This window comes from Nicotiana sylvestris, chromosome 11 (genome assembly GCF_000393655.2).
Source record: "Nicotiana sylvestris chromosome 11, ASM39365v2, whole genome shotgun sequence".
Taxonomy (NCBI): Eukaryota; Viridiplantae; Streptophyta; class Magnoliopsida; order Solanales; family Solanaceae; genus Nicotiana; species Nicotiana sylvestris.
Window position 1 is genome coordinate 141,127,891 of NC_091067.1, and position 17,927 is coordinate 141,145,817.

The following is a 17,927-nucleotide window of genomic DNA, read 5'->3' on the forward strand; positions in this document are numbered from 1 at the left end:
ATTTTGTGTGTTATAATTGAGTTTGTTGAGTTATATTAGGAGTCTATTATGTTAATTGATTCACTTTCCGTTTTAAAAAACATCTGAATAGACCATGAATTGCACTATTTACGTTACTGTATTCACAAATACATATCGTGAATACAGTCGAATATAGTCGAATACAATAATCTGTCTAGCTGTAATCCCCTGTTTCACGTCGTGAATACAGTCGAATACAAAAATCTGTCTAGTTGTAATCCCCTGTTTCACGCCGTGAATACAGTCGAATACAAAAATATGTCTAGTTGTAATCCCCTGTTTCACGTCTAGAAATGCTACTGTATTCATGAATACGGTAGATTAAATACATCGAATACACTCTAAAAAACCTGAAAACATAGCTATAGGAAGTAATATAGTAAATGGTAGCTACAACTAGCTAATAACCACTAAAACATAGTAATTTCTGAAAGATTTTCATTATATTTGTCTAAAAAAAGATAAAATAGAAATTCAAAAAGTAGGGGATATATGAGCAGGCAATACTCGAATATGCAATGATATCTGTTTTGTTTCTTTACATGAAGTCAAATAACATAATTTAACAGTAAATAGTGTCTCCAGAAGTATTTGATAGTGGTAGCCACATCAAATTAACCCTATAATTATTTTGCATTTTGCATTACAGCATCAATGGCCCAAAGCATTGATCTTTGATAGTGGAAGCATCAACGCAACAAGCACTTAGTTTTGAGAATTTGAAATATTCTCAAAACTAGCTGTCAAATGATTAAATACTTTTTTAGTGCATTATCAAATTAGGAATTTTCAGAAACCACATCATGAATACAACAGTAAAAAACGCTTAAAATTAGGCCAGTTCAGTTGTACACGCATGTATTCACATGTATTCGCACTATGTATTCATGAATACAATAGTAAAAAGCACCTAAAAACCAGGGCAGTCCAACGGTACGTGCATGTATTCACATGTATTCGCGCCATGTATTCATGAATACAGTAACGACAATCACCTTAAAAATAGGTATATCCAACTGTCCAAGAGAGAGGAAAACCATAAATAACGTATTTCATGCTTCAATGGTAGTATATACCATAAATACTTATTTTGCTATAAAAATATAAAAGGTAGCTATAGAAAATAGTATAAAATGATTTTAGTTTATAATAAATAGGATATATACATTTATTATACAAGGTAAAATTTCCTTATCAAATTTCAAAGAGATCATAGAGATACTTGCAAGTAGAGTAACCTCTTACCATCCGAAACCTGATTAATTCAGATTCGTGTCATACTTATAGGACCGTTAAAGGAGAAGTTCCCATGTTAAGAAATGGACATTGAATCTAACTGAACCTAAAAACCTAGCTCATGAGGATTAGTGTCGGATTTAGGGATGAAAGCTGGAAAATTACACTGTACATATAAGACAATTTATTTTGTGCCTCTATATATTATATTTTGAATATTCTTGTTACTGCCCAAAAGAATAGCTAATGGTCAAGAGGATTTAGAACTTATGTGAGGTTGCCAATTCAGGTCAAGGTGATAGAATTTAATTGTCTGTACAAGATGCATACATGGTGCTGTAAAGAGACTTGTTAAGTAGAGAAGATTCTTTTCCTTTTTTCTTTTATTATAGAGAAAGATTCTAAATCTGATCCCTGGTCGAAATCCCTTTGTAAGGAAAAGCCTATTTATTGCGTGATACAACGAAATATATACCATATATAATTACCCAATCTCAAGAAGTTCCCAGAAAAAAAAAAAAAAACAGAAAAACAAATAACGCAGAACCAAGGTACATACTTGCCGTGGCGGATCCAATGATGGGTTCATTGTTACGGCGGAAACCTAGTGACTCAGAGTCATAACACTATATATGTACAAAAAACAAGTATATATACGTAGAATTACACAATTTATTTTGGATCCGATGCTGCATTATTGAGCCATGCTAGCTAAAATCAATTATCCGAAGCATTAGATGCACCACTATCAACGACCTTCTTGCCGCGTTGTTTCTTGTAGAACCAAAGACATAGTAAATAATAACCAAAATTCAACACTCCAGTCGCAGGAAACACCCAATAAAAATTATCCTCTCTCCCCTGGTTTATGTCATTAGGCAACCAACTAGTCGCCCTACGAACAAGATCAATCAAAGCAGTGCTGACGTAAAACGAAATGGCAATGACTAACCATGTCATGGCTGTTGAAACACTCTTTTAAGGACGTCGGAAATTCTTGGTAGTACAATGATACTTGTCCTGGAAAATGAAACGCCTCTCCAATTCCAATGATAACTAGTTGTGGCACGAGCCATAAAACAGACATAGGCCTGGCGTCCGCAGGCCTTGGCGTCTCCTCCTATCCCTTTTTTCTGTTTCTTTTATATTTTTCAGAGACAATATTGTAATAAATCTTGCGGTCCTTTATTTGTAGTATTCTTAGATAGTCTGTGAAATTGTGACACCAGTCTTGAGTAGTTTATGTATGAATTGGTATTGACATCTTTATTAATATATTACGTTTCAATCTTCCGTTTTTAAAAACTTCCGTTGTTTATATAATGTGGTTCTTAATTGTTAAAGGATTAAAAATGGGAAAAAAGTAAATAATTCAAATGGTTGGCTTGCCTAGCTTTCACTAGTAGGCGTCATCACGACTCTTGAAGGTGGGAAACCCCTGACAGGAGCAAAATTGACAGAGCCATTCATAACATTTGAAACTTGAGCAGCATCAATACTATTCATTCCAAATTCCTTTATAAGGTACACTGTCAACTGTCAAGTTGCTCATCCACCCTGCTGCTGCTATGTTCAACCCCGCCGTTGTTGCTGCAATTGTTGATAACATAAAAACTTAAGCTTTTAGATGAGACGATCAAATAATTCAATAGCAATATGTTCAGTTGAACTCAATATATAAAGTAACGTATATACATAATGTTGTAAGATTTGAGAAAGATTACCTATTGTAAAAGGGAAAGTGATCCAGCCTCCTCGTTTTCCATGTCCAGCGGAAGAGCTCGTCAATTGTGCCTCTCCATCGATCATCGAAGCTGAACTTTCCATAAGTAAGCTCTCTACTCTGTACTAATATGGATATCGATAACTTCCTATAACTTGAAACTCAAAGGCGGAGCCAGAATTTCAACTTTATGAATTTTGAATTTTAGAACAACGATTAAGAGCTACTAAGTGGGTTCTAAATTTAATATTTGTACATATTTGATAAATTTCTTAACACAAATATACTATTTGAATAAAAATTACTAGATTCGGCCAAACTAGTATTTGAAAGCTCTGTTTTTCTTAACGATATATCTTCCCTCTCAAGTAATAAACAAATAGAGTACAGGTAGATAAGAGAGGAAATATCTTAATTAACCTGATTTTAAACATATTCTTTTGCGCAAAATATTCACAATTGTTGCTGTAGGTATTTATTCCTTTTCATTCACTTTCTCGTCCACTGCTTACATAGTAAAATAAATAAGAAGGTGTGAGAGAGACTTTGATTAGACACTAACCGTTGGAGAAATTTTCTACTAATTTATCTTTCACATTCAGTATCCCAACAATAATTACTTTATTTATCTTCCATATTTATTTATTTTAACAAATTTTTTTATCTTTACTTCTTTCACGAGGATTGATCAGTAGTGGTTGAATGATTTGTTTGTTAAAATTTAATATGCTATACTTGGAGTCAGCATATTTGTAATCAACAACTTTTGCCAGGTTTAGACTTTTGAGAAATTGAAATTCAAAAAAAAAAAAAAAAAAAAGGTTAGTTAAATACAAGAGAGAGTACATGTGAAAATTGAAATGGTGGCAAACATCGCTCCAAATTGCTATATAAAACTTACATTATCGATTATTTTCATATTAAACAATGCAACACGAGGGAGCTCTAAATGAATGCAATTTGAACTTGATTCACATGCCAATAGGATAATCATCTAATTTATATTAATCATCAAAGTGGGATAAAATATAAGTGTAACTCTAATTAAATGGGCTAAATTAATAGAGAAAAAGGTAGGTGAGACGAGCCAGGTAAAGACCAATGAGAAATTCTAAATAACCACCATTAACAGGAACTCTACCTTTTCTCTAGTTAGTCAACTACTAATTATAATTAATGACTGTAGATTAGTATCATTAACATAGATAGTGGTGCATTATTATTTGAGGGAATAAGTCTTAACTCTTGAATTTTATATATAAACATATTTATTTGCCACTAACCTTTTGAATAGGTAAATATAAGATTCAATTCGATCTAAAAGTGTGGTTAATATATCAAAAGCTACTAATAATTTATGCTGGTAATCAAAAAGCATTATGAGGGGAATCAAATTACGTTAAGAAAAATAAAGAAAATCCTATGGTCAACCTTAAATAAACTTTTCTTACGCTCTTTCATTTTATTTATTAAGCTCTTTTGTTAAATCGATAAATATATTATTGTACATGCTCGACGACTTCGTTTTCACTTAAATTTCCTTCGCCAAGCATTATTTTTTAATTTCTACTGTCTTCCATTTTCAGCAATATTAATTAACTATATCCAATTTAACCTACTTTATGTCTTAAGTTACCAAAATAAAGGTCGCGTATGATGATGGAACACACAAGAGATCGATATGATCATGCACAAAAAACGGCACGTCTATATACATATATTTCTGAATCCATATCATTTAAATTTTGGATCCACCGCTTCATTATTGAGCCAGGCTAGCTGGTTAAAATCTTTTTTTATTTTTTATTTTTCATTTTTCTCCCCTTGATTTTCCTTTGATCCCTTTTATTGGAGTTATTGCTCCTTTGGTGACTTGAACCCCACGACTTTAACGTTGTAGGTAATGTGTGCTGATCATCTGATCAACCCCTCTTGTCAGCTGACTAAAACCAATTATCCGAAGCATTGGGTGCACCACTATCAACCACCTTATACTTCTTCGCGCGTTGTTTCTTATAGAACCAAAGACATAGTAAATAATAACCAAAGTTCAACACTCCAATCACAACAAACACCCAATAAAAATTGTCCATTCTCCCCTGGTTTATGTCATTAGGCAGCCAACTAGTCGCCCTACGAACAAGATCAATTAAAGCAGTTGTGACGTAAAACGAAATGGCAATGACTAACCATGTCATGGCTGTTGAAACACTCTTTAAGGATGTCGGAAATTCTTGGTAGTACAATGATACTTGTCCTGGAAAATGAAATGCCTCTCCAATTCCAATGATAACAAGCTGTGGCACGAGCCATAAGACGGAAATAGGTACAGTATTGGAACGTCCTTGATTAAGGTTGTGGGAACTACGTGCTACATTTAGTCTTTTAGTCTCGACCAAAGCTGCTACTGCCATACCAAAATAAGTGAGCACGTGGCCAACTCCGATTCGTTTGAAGGGACTGGCTAGTTAATTTTTGCCATGTGGGAAAGAGAAATTGTCGAAAAGTGTTAGAGAAATTGAGGTGGAGAGGAAAATAATGACAGGAATGGAACCAGCAGGGATTTGGAAATGTGGTCCTATGTGTCTATTCATGGCTAAGGCTTGAAGTACAGATAAGCTAAATAAAATGGCAATTGGAGTAGACAGAAATATGCTTGATGACCACAATGGAAGAGTTCCCATTAGGCTTTTGAAATCTTCTACTTCACTTACGTACTGTACAAAGTTTCCATGGCTTAACATCTCCTTCACATTTTAGCGCTGCGCGGTTCAAGAATCTGCATATCACAAGTGAAAGAGATAGTACTTGTATTTTCTTGTATTTGTTTTTTTTTTAAAGCAAAAAAAAAAGAGAGAGAGAGAAGGGTATTAGGTCATGTTGGGCGAGTTGGTTATGACCCATGTTTTGACCATTTTAACCCAAGCAAACTTTGGGCACGTTAGGTCAGACCTACCCATTTTTCGCCTTTCATTCTAAAACGATAAACAAGAAAAAGATAAAGAATAGTGTGCGAATATCAAAACGATAGTAGTAAAGTTAATTACCTAAAGCTTCTTGAAGGAGAAATGGATATAGTTTTAGCTGGTCCATAATACCAATTCTCAGGTGAAGCTGAATTTGGAAGTTTCCTTTTCGAAATGGCGGCCACAATCACACGAGCTAAACAAGTAAAGGGGCTAACTTCAAGTTTAGCATAATGGTAGAAGCGATTTCCAGTTAAGAAGATAACTAAACCAAGAAAATTGACAGCTGCACACACATTAAACCCAATTTTCCAGCTTACATTGTCTTCAATATAGACAATAACAGTGGATCCAATTATTGTTCCAGTGTACATAGTAAAGAAGAACCAATTGAAGAACATGTTCTGATTCTTTGAGTCGCGATATTGGTTCCAATGGTTGCTATGTTAGTTCGCATTCCACCTAAACCAATGGATGCCAAGGTAATACCTCCATATAATAAGGCAAACTGAGCTTTTGTGGCTGTCGTACAAAAGCCTGAATTATTTTTGCATATTTGCTGAGGCCTCAGTGAATCAACTGTTGCTGTTAAAGCTAAGAGAATTATTCCCTGAGAAAGGTAAAACTAGTCAGATTATCCCACTGAATTTCATTTTAAACGAATGAATTATCATGGTATCGTTCAAGATAAGGTTAGATTCTATGTATTGACACTGCGGAAATTTTTTACACAATCTACTATAGTTGGATCCAGGATTTTTAATCTTTATGGGTTCAAAGTTCTCCGGTCTTTAAAAATATGGGTGCAAAACATATTGTTTACTAAATTGGTTAAATCAAAATGGCGCAGACATATGTATCTAAAATGCAACAGAAAACGTCCCCCAAAAGCATAGAGTGACTTTTCAGTTACAACGGACAAAATATGATGTTTTTCGATTATAAACAAAATAAAGTGATTTTCAAGTTAAATGGATAAAATAGAGTAACTTTCCCTTGCAAAACAAAGTAAAGTGACTGGGACTAATACATACCAGTAGAGAGACCAAAGAAGAAATCCACACAAGAAAGAAAGTACCGAAGAAGGAATCAGCAAGAACAGCAGCAATCACAGGAACAAAATTGACAGAGCCATTCATAACATTTGAAACTTCAGCTGCATCAATACTATTCATTCCAAATTCCTTTATTAGATACACTGTCAAGTTGCTCATCCACCCTGCTGCTGCTATGTTCAACCCCGCCGTTGTTGCTATAATTGTTGATAACATAATAATTTTGTTAAGATTGAGATAATCAGGTGTCATGCGGAAGCTAGCAAAACAAACCTTCAACGACGACAAATCAGACAACAAAAGAGAAATATACTAATAGAAACACGAACGTTTAATGCGATTCGATCAATTGGTATACATGTTGGTTGTATCTTCTTACTTGCTGTATTTGTAAATAATAATTCTGGAGAAAAGAAAGTTAGCGTATAAACGTAAATATAAACGAAACAGTAATTAATTCGAGCCCACTGAATTCACAGTGTTTCCTTAAGGAATTTAATCCCCTACTAGTACCCAATATTATGGATTCTTTCCTCCCAGGATAGAACGAATTACACATTGGTGTAGCGGTACTTCAAACCCCAGTGTTTCAGCGAACACAAAGTTCGGTAGCAAATCACACTTACAATTGCTTTGTTTGTACTTTAAAACAATGCTGAACAAAGGAGGAGAACTCAGAAGTCGAATGGAAATTCTGAGAAGAAGGACTGCAATTTATAGCCAACGTTGATTTTTAACTGAAGAGGAGATCAACAACAGATAGATTGCTCTCAATTTTGTTTCTGTCCGTTTTCAATTTTTTAACAAGCTGCTACACATATTTATAGTGCAACCAGCTGATGAAATGTCATTCATTTGCCCATGGTGGAGCATGCACTAGGCTGCTATTGGAACAATCACTTGGAGCACTTGCTGTTATGGAGCAAGCACTTGGCCATGGTGGGAGAAACACTAGGCTGCTGGAACACTTGGATTCTATCCACAGATTGGAAAACATCCATTACAAGAACGGATAATATTATGTTAATATTCACTATTAACAAATAAATTTGGTTCAAAAAATTAATCAATCAATCATTTGACCGAAGCCGAAGCCATAGCCGAAGTCGAGCCGAGCGAGCGACAACGACGGCGCGAGGTTTGCCTTCTTCTTAACTCTTTAAGATCTACAAGAAGAACAATTGTATATATACCCACCAAAAGTCTTTTCCTCTTCCAATATGGGACAATGTCTCATTGTCAAGAGAGGGAAACTTAAAATTTCACTCAAAAATTTCATTTTCCCTCCATTTCTCATTCACCCTCTTTTTAAGACTTTTTCATCTTAAAAAGAAACTCAACAATACATCTACAGGCACAGATAGCAACTCACTGTATAAAGTATTTGAGAGAATAACCTCACAAAGAAGCAAACACAAGTGGCAGGCAGGGGCAAATTTACATGGACCCAAGCGGTGTCACAGGACACCGCTTCGTCGAAATTTTTTACTACATATATATATATAATAAGTAAAATAGAAATACAAGATAAAATCATTAAAAGTGTCACCACTTGCATCGAAACAGCTCAATAGTCTAGTGGTTGACAGCTTCAAGTTTGATGTGAGAGGTCTTGGCCTCTTGGGTTCGAACTCTCTTGGCTCCACTAAATTTTTTTGATTGTTATGAGCTTATTGCTAGAAATAGTGACACCGCTTATGAAAAATTCTGCGTACGCCACTGGTGGCAGGCTAATATTTGTCATGAAATTCTCCCCCAAGACTATCAAACCCCCCATGTGGTTACATTGTGGCTGCTGAATAAGAAGTATAGATCCTCAATTTATAGAAGTTCAAACATTTTCTTCCAAGAAAAGGGATTAGCCAAATATGAGAAATTTATAATTTTCTTCCAAGAAAAGAAAAACTCAATTATGATAAATATGTTGTCATTTCTTTCAAGAGATAAACTAAATATTGTAAGAAAATCAAGATAAACACCACTCGAATGGAGAAAGAGGGATAGGCCCCCGGAGGGCTTTCAGGGACTGGGGAAGACGGGTGGATTATAGAGCTAGGATAGGGGCAAAACGAAGGCCCATTGGGATTGGCAACAAACTTAAGCTTTTAGATGAGACGATCAGACAATTCAACACCAAGATGTTCAGTTGAGCTTCAATATATAAAGTCACACATATAGATCGTATTGGAAGATTTGAGAAAGATTACCTATTGTAAAAGGGAAAGTGATCCACCCTCCTCATTTTCCAGCGGCAGAGCTCGTCAATTGTGCCTCTCCATCTATCGGCGAAGCTGAACTTTCCATTAGTAAGCTCTCTAGTCTTTTCCAGTATATAGGAAACTCATGATTTCTAATAAATGCTACTGTTTTCATTTTATAGTATTCTAAAAAAAGCTTGAGAGCTTTGTTTTTCTTCACGATCTTCCCTCTTTAATAAATAAATTATTATTAACATAAAAGTAGAGGTAGATAAGAGAACATCTTAACTAACCTGATCTCTTTTTTTTTGGGGGGCAAAATAATCATAATTTCCATTGAAGGTATTATTTCTTTTAATTAGTTCATTACTCTTCCTTTATAAATATAAATAAAAAAGGTCGGATACTAGCCGTTGGAGAAACTTGCTTTGAAGTTATCTTTCCCAGCAGTAGTTACCTTATTCACCTTCTAGCTGACTCAACTTACTTTCAGTATTCAATAGACTTTTCTTAACTTCCATTAATTGTATGTCCTATTTATTGTAATCTAGGGGGTTCGTCGGTCGGCAAATAGAATACGATATTTAGATATTTCAGTTCGGTATTTTCCGTATTCGATTTCTTAAATACCAATATCATACCTAATTAAATTTGATATGATTCAGTTTTTCTTCTTTAGGTTTCGGTTTATTCGGTCTACCAACTTCGGTTTGTTCTTCTCAAATATTAACTAGTGTATAAAGTCATAGATTATAATATTCTTAAGTAAGATACTCACAAATACGAAAATAAAAATATTACTAATATAGTGGGAAAAAAATATGAAAACCTAGACAGGGAAAAGGTTGAAACATAAGTAATCAATCAAAGAAAAGGGGGGAAAATAAGTATAGTGGGGGGAAATGTGGTAAAGGTTAAAGAAAACTATAAAAATTACGGAAAGTAAAATTTACAATTTTAATATTTATATTATAATCAATAATATATTTATTATGTAACTTAGCATATATTTTAGTACGGTATCAGTATTTTGGTATTTTATTTTTAATACCGAATACCATACCTAATACTAAAAAAAACTTAAACTAAACACAATAACAAATACTCAAATATCAATACCAAGTATCAAAATTTTCGATTTCATTACCGTAATTTGATATTTACCAAATTATACACAGCCATCTACCTTGATGCCACCGACTTTCCTTAATCTATTCAAATCTCCTTAAATTGCTTAATCTTCCCTTAATACTGGAGGATTGTTGCAGATTACATCCCAATATCTTTATATTCAAGTTTTCCACATAATCGCCATTTCCTCGTGCAGTAAAAAAGGTAGCCCGATACACAAGGTATTATGTATTTATGTAGGGTACGGGAAAGGGTCACACCTCACGGGGTGCGACATAGACAACCTACCATAATGCAAGCATTAATGGTTGCTTCCACCAGTGACGGAGTAACATTCAACCGAGGGGTGTCAATTGACACCCCTTTGCCGGAAAATTACATTGTATTGCTAGAAATTTTTATTTTATTTTATGTATATATTTATTATACATTGATTCCCCTTGATTTTACGGTGTATTTAAATTCTTATATTTTGATACCCCTTAGTGAAAATTCTGGCTTTATCACTGACTTTTACGGCTCGAACCCGTGACCTATAAATTTTAAGGCTCCCCTTCCATTTCCTCTTGCAGTGTGATCAATTAATCCTGAAAATAACTTAAGGACATATATGATAAAATTATTTTATTTGCCACTTTCTTTGGAATAGGTATATAAGATCCTATTCCGATTATATGGACGAAATAGTGAGAAAAGAAGATTCGATTTAAAAGTGTGGACGTGTGGTTAAGATCAAAAGCTACTAGGAGCAACAAAGCTGGTAGCATTATGAGGAGAATCAAATTAATTACGTTAAGAAAAATAAAGAAAATCCTATGGTCGACGTTGAATAACCTTTTCTTATTAGTATTATTTTTCCACCGAGTAACCCTTTTCTTATAGCTCTTTCATTTATTTATTAAGCTCATTTTCAATCAACTTTACTTCCCAAGCATCATTTTTTACTGGCTTCCATTTTTGAGCAACACCTATATCCAATTTATGTTTAGTTGAATTTCTATTTATATTTTTATTAATAAATTGCCAATGCTTTCATGTTGAAGTAAGAGAAAGTAGTAATGACGTTTTATGTTGAGAAGATATCAGCATTAATCACTGAATAATTTTTCTCAGTTGTACTAAATTGCGTGGCTAATTCATTGCCCAAAAAATTTAAAATGTCAGAGTATATTTTTTATTTACTTAATCACATCTTCATATTAATATGATTTTTATGTTAGTTGAATAGAATCTATATTTGATTTGCATGATGAGGTTAGACTGGAAACATTATTTGTTGAGAAGATCTCACCAACTATATCACCAAAATGATTTTCCTCAATTGCATTTAACTGTTTGACCAACTTATATACAAACTTACACTATATATTAGAATTATATATTCATTCTTTATTTAATTACATTTTTAATACGCCTCCTCTTGTGTGAGGTGAGCTTGATTCATTTTTACGAGTCAACAACGTGAATAATTTTCCTTAAATAAGGATGGTGGTGAGACTCAATGCAGTACTATATTGAATTGTGAGACCAGCCCTTTACATATGAACAAGAAAATCTGTCCTTAATAGGATGGTACTTATTTTTATACTGGTGTTGTTTGGCTGTCGTTAGCTCGTATCATGATATCTTTGGTCAAGTACTATATAACGAGTGAAACCCTCGTTTTGTATTGCTGAGACATACTTCTAAGGAGAAAGTCTTACAACCAAAGTGAACCGAGAAGCCGAGTAACATGCCAGCTCTACTAATTGAGTGCAAATACCTAGTTACGCTGCTAGTAAGAAGGAAGATGACGCCTTCAGAAGTACTTTTTATTTCTAGTTACCGTTATTCTATTTATTGAGCAAGCCCGCTTGAGTAATAAGATAGAAAGGGTGTCTCTCGCTTGTTTGCTAAAGTCAAATTTTTGGTTTTATCTTGGAGGTGACGACGATGTCACTTTTAACTTTTATTTATTCTATATTAGTCTAAAAAATTGAAAATACAAGAGGGAGAGTGAATTGTTGATTTTTCTTTTTATGTCCTAAATAGTTGATTAGTTTACTAATTAGTCGACTGAAGGTAAGAACATAATATAAATAGAGCACAAGTAAAAATGCAGGAATTAAAGACACCAGAATTTTTATACTGGTTCAGATTCAATGTGAATCCTACGTCCAATCCCCTTGGGTTGCAAGGATGTTCTCTTTCAGTATTTGAAGTTTCTCGATACAAGGGAGTTGATGTAGTTTTACACCAACAGCTTAGTCACTATGTTACTTCTCGCTTCTTGATACAATGCATCACTAGTGATTTTTCTCTCTTTCTTCTCTCCCTAGTTACACATTAGATCTAGAGTAGACTACAATGCTTGTTTGGGGTAGAACAAAAGGAGTGATAGTGGTTCGATCAAAGTATATGATGCTCCCTTGGCATACTCCATTTTATACTTGAGCTTGGCTTGGCGAATCTTTGGCAGATTGTTGAGAGATTGGCAATCCCAAGGGAATTTATCCTTGGAATTAAATCTGTTATGATTCAATTCCAAGAATAAGTATAGAGCTTCCATAGAAGGTCCATGATTGTTGGACGTTTCCTTCTTCGAATTGGGATTTGTTATAAATTCTCCTTAAGTTGTTCCTTGATTCATGGGATTGATAGCCTTCATTTTTCGACACATATCTTCAGCAATCAGGATAACCGTAAATCTTGGTCCTTCCTTCATTGTATCAACCATCCTAGTTGTCATATTGCTTCAATCTTAAATCTTCCTTACTTGCTTTCGTTGACAGATCTTTACTTTGATTCTTTTACTCCTTCCTTTCTTTACTTCATCCGTACATCATTGATAGATTTGCTCGTATCTTTTTTTTCATCTCTCGTGATCATGCACCAGTAATATGTTATTTTTCATCATTAAAATCTATATCTAACAATCTCCCCTTTTTTATGATGACAAAATAACATATAAAAGTAGTTTACTTCCTTGTTATTGTCGATTCTTGTTATGTTGTAGTCGACTCCTTAGTTGCCCCCACCCCAACAAAACAGTATTGTAAACTCCCATCATGTTGCATTCGACTTCCCCTCAAAATGTTTTGCTACTTGTCCTGCACTATAAACTCACATGTTGCAGTCGACTCCCCCTCAAAAAGTGTTGATACTTCTCCTACTGTAAATTCAATTCTCCCCCCTTTTTGGCATCAACAAAGAGGGAATATGCACATATAGAACAACAAAGCATTGCAGACAGAAGCAAGCAAACTAGGCAAACATAGGTAGTTATAGGCATGCACAGTTAGTGAGAGTTCCACAAAACAAAACAAAAAATATCAATGATTGGTGAACCAGTCCAAAATAGCAAAAAAAATGATTGTCTGAAACATCCACAACTAAAAATGCAGGAGGTAAGTGAGAGTGTTGCAAATCGCCTCCTTCAGACGATCAAAGCTGGCATTTGCTGAAACAGACACCCCATCGATCCTGTTATGCACCTCCTTGAAAGCTTTGACTGCATTTTCTGCGAACTTGAGAATCTTGACTCTTATCTTTGATACATCGGATCATGTCTCCTTGGAGATGGCATGAATATACCCAATAGTTGATTAATTTGCAGCAAGAAGGTCCTTGATGATGGTCAGCTTATTGTCAATGGCAGACAATTTTTCTACAAGATCAAGATCACTCGCACCAGGATGGGAGCCAGAGGCTTTGACCTTTGAATCACTCTGAACATTCTTGATTTCTCCCTCTTGTTTCTTCACCTAGGAAGCCTTAACACATACATAACCCATACTGGCAAAGACTCTTGAGTTGTAAGATTTGGTGGCAGAGACAAAGGGGTAGTTGAAAATAGAGATGTTGTGGGCTTCCAAGAGATGGGTGATAACTATACCATAAGGTACACTAGTATGGTCATCAACACTTTCAACAATAAAGTTTATAACCCATGAGGACATTTTAATTTTAAGCTTGGTCACCAGACAGTAGACAAGAAAATTATCTCGTTGAGAGAAAGTGGAGAATAAGCCAGTGCGAGTGAGAAGGGTTGTTGCTACAATGTGGTCTAGAACCCGGGTTTCAAAGATAACATCACTGAAATCTAACTGGTTAGGAAGGGAATCAGAGGGAGACTCGGCTATCCAGTGCTTGGCTTGATCAAAGGTAATTTCAAAATCTTCAGGCCAGGTATTTTTGAAAAGCATGGGGAAACCATAACACTTACACTGAAAAATTGAATCAAACAGGGTACAATCTAGAATAATGCATTTTCCTAGAACTAAGGATTCCAACTTGTCAGGCTTGTTAGAATGGAGATTAGCATAAAACATCCTCACCAAAGGTTCATAGACTTTAAGAGGTGGTAAAGAGAGGAAATTTGACCAATCTTGAAAGTAGAAAAGATCATTTACCTTACAGTTGAGGGCCTTCATGTCGTTCAGATCGATTACTCTGCCATGTGCAATGGGATTCTCTTTGAGGATAATGAAAGAGTCTTTATTAGGAGTATCACATAAATTGAGGTCTGACTCTAGAGAACTTGAGAGATCTACCTTGGATTTCTTGGGGGTAAAAGATTCACGGGGTTCTTCCATGTGTCTTTTTCCAAGGGCTTTCTCGTTCATTCGGTGAGTATGGTCAGACGGCTCTACCTAAGAAGAGGCAAACCCTTCAAAATGATCGGAGCCTAAGTCTACTTGTTTTGGGGGCTGAGAAGAGGGTTTTGCCCTGGAATGGGTACTTTTTCCGGTAGAGGCAGAGGGATTATTTTAGTGTTTTGCCATTGAGGAATTTTGGAGAAGGGTTTATGAGTAATAGGACCGATGAAGAAGGGGGTGATTGAGAGGGTTAAAAGGAGAATATTTGACGGTTGAGTACAAAAAAGGAAAAGACGTTAGTGAAATGACATGATGATTGATTTTCCTTTCTAGAAGTTGTGACTAATGGGAAAAGAGAGGAAAAACGGAGGCACTCAATTAATGAATTCTTAAATAAACAAAAACATTATCATACAGGAATTAAAATTAACACATAAGTCCAAATTTTTAAGATTAACTGAAATAATGCCAAGTAGTTCTCTCAAAGTGCAGAATCTATCCTCAAGCAAGGGCTTTGTAAAAATGGTTGCTAGTTGAGCAATAGTGCTAACAAATGATAATTCTATATCTCCCTTAATGACATGATCTCTGATGAAATGATATTTAATATCTATATGCTTAGCTCTAGAGTGATGCACAAGATTCTTTGAAAGGCATATAGCACTAGAATTGTCATAAAATATTTGAATAGGTTTAAAGGATAATTCATAGTCACCTAGTTGATGAGACATACAAAGTAATTGTGCACAATACTGTCCAATGGAAATATACTCTGCCTCAGTTGTAGATAATGCAACTGAGCTTGTTTCTTGTTGTTCCAGGATATTAATACTTTTCCCAGTAATTGACATGTTCCACTGGTGCTTTTCATGTCTTCTTTATCACCTGTAAGATCAGCATCTAAAAACCTTCAAGTTTAAAATTGTTAGATCGTGGGTACTATAGTCCATAAGAAATGGTTCTTATGAGATAATGAATTATTCGCTTCACTGTTGTCAGGTGCGATTCCTTAGGAGCTGACTAAATCCTGGTACATTTACACACATTGAACATGATATCTGGTCGACTAGCAGTTAGATAAAGTAAGGAGCGAATCATCCCACGATATTTTATTTCATCCACTGGATTTCCCTTATCGTCTTTGTCAAGATTTGTTGATGGGCTCATTGGTGTACCAATTGCTTTGGCATTGCTCATGCTGAATTTTTGAATCAATTCCTTTATGTACTTGCTCTAACAGATAAAAGTTCCCTCTTCAGATTGTTGAATTTGAAGTCCAAAGAAAAATGTGAGTTCTTCCATAATACTCATTTCGAACTCACTCGTGCTACCAGAGCAAAGATGTAACGACCCGACAGATCGTTTTGAGCTTTAGCATGTCGTTCGACAATTTGAGGCCTTAAGTAACTTCACTTCCGGTATTATTACTTGTACATGTGATCGAAATTGAATTTTGGGAAGTTCGGAGTTGATTTGGAAAAAAGGTTCTAATTTAGGAAGCTTTAAGTTGGAGGAATTGACTAAGGTATGATTTTTGAGAAAATAACCTCAGAATCAGGATTTCAAGGTTCCAAAAGGTTCGTATGATATTTTGGACTTGGGCATATGTCCGGATCGGGTTTTGGATGACCCCGGGAGCGTTTCGGCGCCTATTGTGGAAAGTTGACATTTTTGAAGAATTTCATAAATTTTGGTTGAAGTATATTTTAATGTTATTGATGTCCGTTTGGAATTCTAAGCTTGGGAATAGCACCGTATCGTGATTCTGGTCTTAGAGCGCATCCGGGTGTGGCTTTGGAGGTTAGTAGGTCATTTTGGGGTCATTTGGCAAAATTAGAGGTTTTTGGAAGTTTGACCGAGAGTGGGCTTTTTGATATGGGGTCGGATTACGATTCTGGAAGTTAGAGTAGGTCTGCAATGTCAAATGTGACTTGTGTGCAAAATTTGAGGTCAATCGGATGTGATTTGATAGGTTTCAGCATCGGATGTGGAAGTTAGAAGTTCAATAGTTCATTAGGCTTGAGTCGATGCACAATTCATAGTTTTGATGTTATTTGGTATGATTTGAGGCCTTGATCAGGTTCGTGTTATGTTATGGAGCGATTCAGTGTGATTGGATGGGGTTCTGGAGGCCTCGATTGTGTTTCGGATGTGTTTGGGTTGTATCGCGCTCTTATTTAATGTTTCAACATCATTTCTTTGAACTTAGACCATATTGAGGGAAGGTTTTCCCGCGAATGCGAAGAAGAAAAATTGCTTGGACAGTGTTTTAAACCGAGAAATTTAGTATTTTGGGCATATCTTGAGTTCTAGAGCTCCATTTGAGGTAATTTTTGCGGCGTTGTTCTGGTCTCAAAAAGGGGGTACATATATGACCTTTACTTTGATATTTCTTCATGATTATTTCCGTTGGTTATTATTTTTATTCGTATTTGGATTGTAGAAATTGAAAATTTGAGTCCCAAAGTTGAAAAATGGTAAATCCTTGATTTGAGGGTCGATTCATGGACGAAATTGGATGATTTTATGGATATAGACCATATAAATTATGGGTAATACTTATTCTCAATAATTTTTGGAATCCGAGCAAGTGGGATCGAGGGTTGACTTTAATGACTTTTCGAGCGGAGTTGGGAATTGTTATAAATTGATTTATTATGAGTATTAGAGTATATTTTTATTGTTTTCACATTGCTTGACTAGTTTTGGAGCGACGGGCACCGGTTTAAGGTGTTAGAGCAGCATTGGAGCCGATTATGGAACTTCGGAGCAAGGTAAGTCTCATGTCTAACTCTGTGAGGGGGAAACTACCCCTAGGTGTTGTAATTGATATGTGTTACTTGTGGCGGGGCTACGTACGCACGAGGTGATGAGAGTCCGTAAGTAGCTGCATTCATGTTATTTTCTAGGTAGACTCAGGTTCACGCCATGCTATAACTGTACTATTTGGGTTATCTCTTGCTTATTAAATTCTTTTACTTCGCATTACTACTTGAGACTAGACGGGCATAGAGTGATAG

General features: G+C 35.2%; 1 pseudogene; it reads right to left on the bottom strand.

Moving 5' to 3' along the window:
- Positions 1 to 4,651: 4,651 nt before the first annotated feature.
- LOC104236474 (protein NRT1/ PTR FAMILY 2.6-like) lies at positions 4,652 to 9,720 on the bottom strand (annotated as a pseudogene).
- Between the last annotated feature and the right edge of the window lie 8,207 nt (positions 9,721 to 17,927).